General features: G+C 38.9%; 1 long non-coding RNA gene across 1 annotated transcript; it reads left to right on the top strand.

Moving 5' to 3' along the window:
• Positions 1 to 409: 409 nt before the first annotated feature.
• On the top strand, positions 410 to 6,709 carry LOC137133283 (uncharacterized). Its single transcript, XR_010915226.1, has 4 exons — positions 410 to 542; positions 4,670 to 4,856; positions 5,345 to 5,523; positions 6,478 to 6,709. It is a non-coding gene; the product is annotated as an uncharacterized lncRNA (long non-coding RNA).
• The last annotated feature ends 990 nt before the right edge of the window (positions 6,710 to 7,699 follow it).

Below are 7,699 nucleotides of genomic sequence, written 5' to 3'. Positions count from 1 at the left end.
TAAAATCGCAGAGTGTTGATGTGAAGCTTTTATTTACACTCTGCTTCTTAATTAAGTCAAATAGGCCACTTTAACGAGGCTGACATTTCGACAGAATAATGATATACGGAAACCCGAGGGTCCTTCTGCAGGATGTAGGTAACCATGGGTTAGTGTGTGTGTGTCTGCACTTACAGTATCCCCACTAATTGTGCACATTAAAACAGATTTAAGTGTATGGCTCTATGTGTGCACAAGGATGCACATGTGTGTCTTTGTGTGTCAGATCATGCACTTGCACACGTGTTTAGTCATATTATGCCGCGTTGTCTCTGTCCTCCATCGCTCTCCTCCTCCTCTCCGCCGCTCCTTTGTGGCTGCATTTGTCTAAACAGAACAATCTGGAAAGCTTCAGTGGCTGGCCTGGGAATGTTAACAGGCTGCGTCGTAACATTACACCTACCGGGGTGTGTGGGTGTCTGCGAGTATGAGTGAGAGAGCGATAGAGGCAGAAAAAAAGGGAGAGAGAAGACAGAGCATGAAGAGGAGAGAGCGATAAGAAGGTAAAGTTGGTCTGCTGGTGTAACTGAGCGAAAGAGGGAGATTGGCTTGATGGAAAGAGAGAGATGAAAAAGTCCGGTCCCCCCCAGCCGTGTGTGTGTTTGTGTGTGTGAGGAATGTGAAGGGAAACTCCCTCTGTGGTAATGTTTTAAAGCAGCTAATAAACTCTCACAGTTGAAAGGATGAAACTATATCCACGCCAGGTGAAAACCATTTCTCACGCTTGTGTGTTTGGATGTGAGCGGTTGAATCTAATTCCTACGTGTGCGTGCGTGTCTGTGGGTTCGGGCGTGTGTTTGTGACTATGTCTAAATATGCACACACGGTCTGTTTATGTGCTTTGTGTGTAAAGTGCCAGTTTCAAGGTGTCTGGATAAAAGGGGGATTCTCGGGGGATCTTTGTGAGCATGTAGTCTGTCTGTTTTATGTTTCAACACAGAGAAGAACTGCTGTTAGAAAAAAGCTACATTTAATGTATAACAACACACCGTCAGCAAAATGTAACTAGCAACGAAAAATACGCTTCTAAACTTTGGCAGCTTCTTAAAGTATTCCAAATGCAGAATGTATACCTGTTATACTACACTAATACACTAATGTCAGAGTACCACTACTTCCACTTGTATATGTGTAATGGGGAATAAACTGAAGTGCTGAATGCAACAGATGAACCTGTGACTGGATCTGTCTGCAGTTTTTTGGTTTCTGATTGAGAGAATATTTATTTTCTTTCTGAAACGACATTTCCAAACAAATATTGTACTGGATAACTTAAAATGCTATTATTGCCAGTATATGTTAATAAAAAGGTCAATGGTCTTAAAAGACCCTAAAAGGTCCCTCTTTTATACCAGTCAGTGAAGTACACTTAACGCATGCTAACTTGTAATTACTTTAAAAGAAATATAGTGATAGCACACTAGATTGTTTTATGTAGACAATAATGATCATTAGTAAAGGTTGGTCACGATTTTTACACGAAAACTGGGTTTAAATGTATTTTATTAAAGATTCATCATTTAAAGAAAGACATTTCTTTGTTCCAATAAGGAGCTTTAAAAAATCTGTGTCGTGTTTAATTTTGCAACTGTGAACGTTTCCATTTCCACAAGCCACAGACTATGTTTGCCACAGTCTTTCAGGAGCTATGACTTTGTGACTATAGACTGACACATAAGACAAAAGACTGGACCTTTAACTGGACAGGTTGTTGTTAGCGTACCTGTCAGACTTGTTTATGTCTTCCCTGCCTCTCGCTCTCTGGACTGTGTCTTTGCTCTGCATGTGTGTGTGTAAATGCATGTCCAAGTGTTTGTGATGAGAGCGTGTGAGAAGCCCAACAGAGCACCGACAAACTCATGCACACACACAAGTTTGTGTAAGTATGTGTGTCCTACCGAAGACAGATGAGTTTCCAAGCAGACCACAGTGGAAAACTTTATTCCTTCCAGCCTCTGCACAGACGTCCACATGAATAAGTCAATGCTGGTCCATCATCAAGCAGCGTGAACAAAGACTAGTTTTCTGCTTAAATTTGCATACAACATTATATTGCAAGAAAACAAAATGCAGTAAATATATAAGTTTAAGCCCATATTTATTGTGTGTCTCAGTTATTTTGGACGGTCAGAACTTTATCGCACTACAGCATTCATTCAAGTGAATAATGAACAATCGCAATTGCTACACAGCTTAAAATGAAATGACACAGAGAATAATGTCACACATTGCTTGTTAGCTTATTTGCATTTCAGAATCATCCCACAAAGCAGAGCTGCAATTGTCGCCACATTCTGGAAAATTAATTAAGTCCCTGTTAACTATAAAAAAATGTTTCAAAGTATAATCGGTGCTTTTAAATGCTTGTTGCAAATCGAGCGCTCTTCATTCTCTTGTTACTTTAGCGTGTAAAAGGTTTCTCCATGGAGACGATGTACCCTAAGTGTGTATGTGTGCTTGTGAGTGTGCGGTTTGAGCACTGGCGATCATTATTTAAAACACTTTCTGGATGCATCTCAGTTTCAAATGCTTTTGGACTCCAAGGATTAGCTGCATATCAGCTTCCATGAGAAAAAAGCTAAGGCCACAGCTAAAGGCCTTTTAGTGGAGCACACACCAAAAACGTGGTTTGGCACAAATCAAGAGGCTTTGTCATTGGTTTTACCCAAATTCACCACACCCCCTTCATCACAAAGACTTTTCATACCAAAGCACACACTCAGAGCTTATAGCTGATCCACAGTGAGATTGTCAACAAAAATTATATCCTAACCCAACAACACTGATCTTCTTTCTGCAAATTTACTGTTGTTACCATTCACTTCGCTCTTAATTGGTCATGCACCAGAATAACGCAGCAACAGTTTCTCTTGATCTCTCTCTCACTTGTTCATACAAATGATCAAACACATACAGAAGTACAACTAGTGAGCTAAAATCTTTCAGATACAACTACAAAATCACTACTTTGGAATTGAAAGCAGACATTGGAAATACAAGAGAAAAGGGGCTAGTATTTTTGCTGATTCTTTTTAACTAATAAATTAGATTGTTTTACTTTTATTTTGTCTTTTGTTTGGTAACTAATGTTTTATTTATGGGGCTCTAGTGTATTTGTTGGCTCATTTGTTGACAGTTTTTGTCATTTTATCTTTAATATATAGTGAGAGAGAGAGATTCTTTTGAGAACATTGGTTTTAAGTAAAGAGGTTTTGTGCTACATTATGAATTTGTTTTTCTATTTTTAATTTAATGTGGCATTAAATTAAAAAAAATTATAATAAAATAAAATAAAGCCTTGCAGCTCAGGTCAAGTTAATTCACAATGTTTATGAAGCAAGCCCTTTTAAAAAGGACACGAGGACCTTGCATGCTCTAATTTCCTTCTGAATTGATCTGTCTATGTACCTCTCTTTTCAAATTCTGAAATGAAAACCCTCAATTCATAAGAGCCTCACCTTGTCCTATTTTTTATTTTTGGTAACAGGACAACAGGCAAAATAACATTAGGACAACCAAATGGTTTCACAAAATATCCATCTTTTTATGACAGTGTTAGGATGTGCATACGTCATGTAACCACAAAGAACAGTTTTGCTCAAATCCACAATATAAAATTAGACCTTAAGTCAGGCACATCATTTAAAACTTAACATAGACTTAACATTTAACAAAAAAAAAAGTTAATGACATGTAACAAGAGTTGAAAGAGTTAAAATCTTAGTTGCATAAGCCATATGTGCATATAACTCTACATGACACATGGAGCTGTCTGCATCTATGCTTATGAGAAGTCACTAGGGTGCAAAAACTGCAAAGACGGGAAACTGAGGCTGCCAAAAGGGAACACAGCAGCAACAGTGTTCGAGTGCATGTGTGTTTGTGAGTCAGCAGAAGCATCTGAGAACCAAGCCAGTGAAGTCAATACAGGCAGTAGCAACATCTGAACTAACAGTGATGAAGAGGCCGATGTCTGCTCAGTGTGACCACGGCTGGATAGAAATCAAGATAAAGTTGATGAGCTCCAATTACACCGTGCTGAAGTTTTGCACACAATCATGAATTATTGTTACTGGTCTGTATATGTACTGCTGTGGATGTACCATTTTACAGCATTCTGGAAAACATCTACATTCTCCCAAAGAGCAACAAATATACACACAGAGTCAGAGAACAAACCAAATCGGCCATGAAGAAAATGGCTAATCCTCATCCTGCTGCAGTCTTTATCCTTTTAACGCCTTTATCCATGCTTAACTCTTCCGTTCATCCCTTGCTCTCTTTCCAAACCGTTTCCTGGACAACAATCTAGCCACGGATGATATGACTCTAATACACGCTGGATATAGGAAAGATCATTCAAGTGTCTCCAAAACCAACTCGACTGTTACTTGTTTGCCTAGATTCATCTTTTAAATGCATCTGTTGGATATTTTGTTCATGTTCGTGTTCTGTTGAGACAAAGCAGAATTGAGACAGAGGGAGAGAGAAAGACAGAGGATATAGTTCTAGTGAGACAGATGGAGAGAAGAAAGTGGGTGACATTTGGAGGGTCTTGACCTGATAAACCCCTCCCTTGCGCTCTCTATGTCCTCCTCTCTGCCCTTCTTGCTCCATTGCTGTTTTCCAGAGGATAAGAGAGAATCTGTCCACCAGTTCTCCACCCGAGTACATGGCACTTTAGAGAGAGAAGAAGATCAGCTTATGGCACTACCAACATACTGGTCTGAAATGAATGTCATAACCAGAGCCAGACTGGCCTTCAGCAGTACTGAGAGCAGTGGGAGAATGGCATGGAGGCCTTTTTTCGAAAGAAGGTTGGTAACAACTTCTACTCCGAAACCTGAACTGAGGGAGTTTTGATCTTGTTTGTATAATGCTTTTACTGTTGCTTAACATTCACACACACACAAATGATGACAGCTGCCATGTAAGAAACTTACATAATCCACTGGGGGCAATTTGGGAACCAGGAATTAAACCACTCTTTCTCTGTGGTATGTGGACGACTGCTCTTCTAACTAAGCCACAGAGTGGAATAATACTTAGAAAAAAGAGAATACTTTGTTAGTTTAAGAGACAATTCATCGTCTAAGATGGAATTGGCCTGTGGAGCACCACAAGGGTCAATCCTAAGACCTCTTATTTTAAACCTATACATGCTGCCTTTGGGTCATACAGTGCGTAACAAAAACATTTCATGTCACACTGATGTAAAACAAAATAGTCGTTAATTGGTGACTTTAAATTATATCTTTGTGAGTGTGAATGGTCTGTCTGTGTGTCTCTCTGTGCACTGGGATAGACTGGAGACCTGTCCAGGGTGGTCCCTGCCTCTCACCCATGGATGCCTGGAATAGGCTCTAGCCCCCCACAACCATGCACAGGATAATTAAAGATAATGGATGGATGGATGGATGGATGGAATGATGGATAAACATCTGAAGAACCATGTTTATAGTGTGTTGATGTTTAGGACCATGAGTAAGTATTGACTGAATAAATGCGAATGTGTATTGACCATTTGAGAGTTTATCCTCTGCCTTATTTGGAATGAAGACTATTTGTGTCTATTATTTAAAAATGGATACAGGATTGATGGATATATTATGTTTCTAGATATACTATGCTTCCTGGTTAAGAACTATTAATTGTATTAAATGTATGTATTGTTAGAAATCAGCGGCAGTGAGAAGGGCACGGCCTCTGCAGCCTAGTAGTACAAGACAGGGAGTGAGTGCCATGTGGGCTTAGAGCCAGTACATACTGGGATGAAATGTAATGACTGCAGCTGTTGTGGTGGTGGAACCACTTAACAAACAAGGCTTGTTGTTTTTGTGGTATTTTTGTTTTTTCACCAACCTGAAGGAACATTGAGTAGGTATCAGAACGTGTTTTTGTTCTGAAGAAAGTTTGGGACTTTCCACAATCGGCACTGCCAAAAATGGCAAAAACCTTCTAGATTGGCAGATGAAAGGTAAAAAATATTTTCAAAAGCCCTATGTAAAGATTTGGAAATGATAGTAACAGAAAAAACAAAAAATAATAGTGTCAAATATATATATATATTTGAAAAAAAAGTGGAGGGCAAGAACTGAAGAGTATACGGTATCAAAGGCCATGCAGAGCTCAGGCTGGAACCAGCCTCAGTGATTTGTTGGCTGGATTCTTTGTTTTATTTTAATGTTTGCCTGCTTTTCAAGATACTATTATTTAACAAGTAGACGTACAAACCAACTGGGCCTGATCTGATCTGAGACACAACAATACGCAACCTACAAAATGTCTCAGCACTGTTGAGCAGATGTCAAAGAGACAAGAGGTTCTGACACTTGACCTTCTGGACTTGGTGGTGGTAGTGTGATGTGTGGAAAGGTTTTACTGCATCAGGACCACAGTAACTTGTTCTAACGTAAACATGATGTTTCTCTCTGTCAGAGAATCCTGAAGGGGAACATCACATCATCTATCTGTGTACTGAAGCTCAGTTTCCACTGAGTTATGCAGCAACAATGATCAGAAGCACAGGAGTCGAGCTCAGAAAGGCTCAAACGCAGTAAAATTCAAGCTCCGGCGTGGCCAGACCTGACCTGAGCTAGCTATGAAGTTCATGGTGGGGGGAGATGACTCTTTCACATTGGTGATTTTGGCTTTGTTTCAATAAACACAATGACCATTTAAAACTTGTATTTTGTGTTTTCTCAGGTTGCCTTTGCTTTCCGTTAGATGATACACAGAAAGAGAAGAAATCAGGAGTATTGGTTAAGTATTTTTTCACAGTACTATACAGTAGTTTGTATATACAGTATGTATTATCTTAAGAGGTAGAAGTAAAAATCATTCTGCTATGTTCCGCCTAATATGTATGACAATAAAACCCCAACTGCAGTAGTTTCAAATCCAGGGCAGTGCATTTCCAGTTCTGATAGCTGACAGAGATGTTTATATAAATACAGTATTTTTTTTTGTGATCAGCTAAATTAATGATTTCTGAACAGCCGAGGGCTTTTCAAAGTTCAGAACACCACAAGATCATGTTGGTGCAGTACATTAATCCTACAGTGCATCTGCCACTTTAGGAATGTATTCATTTTCGTGTGTAAACAAAGAAGTTATTCAGAAAGAAGCTTGATCATAACACACCGCACTATGTTGCACCAACCCAGAGGTGAAAATGTGTTTACTGCTTCAAGACAAAGTTAGGATTTTTTATTCTACTTATAATTTTTTTAATGCACGGAGAGAAATAGGATTTTTTCTACTTTAAAGAAGAAAATGAAAAATACTAGAGCTACTTTGTAGCAAATCTGAGTCCACATAAACAGTACAATTCAGTTTCAATTAATTACTTTTACATTTACATTTAGTCATTTAGCAGACGCTTTTATCCAAAGCGACTTACAAGTGAGGTACTACGCAGCAAAAATCTAAGTAAAGGAGAAAACATCAAAGCCAAGTCCTATCAGAAAAGTGGTTACATTTCATGAGATGCAAGTGCAAGAAAAAGCAAAGAGAAACTTTTTTTTTTCTTTTTTGCAGATTTAAGTGCATAGGAAGGTTTGGAAGAGTTGTGTTTTCAGCAGTTTTTTGAATACTGGGAGTGAGTTTGCTGAGCGTGCAGAGTTTGATAGCTCGTTCCACCATTAGGTCTATTAATGCA

This window comes from Channa argus, chromosome 9, assembly GCF_033026475.1.
Source record: "Channa argus isolate prfri chromosome 9, Channa argus male v1.0, whole genome shotgun sequence".
NCBI classification, from domain to species: domain Eukaryota; kingdom Metazoa; phylum Chordata; class Actinopteri; order Anabantiformes; family Channidae; genus Channa; species Channa argus.
The sequence above is the reverse complement of the archived record's forward strand: the minus strand, read 5'-3'. Positions and strand labels throughout refer to the sequence as shown.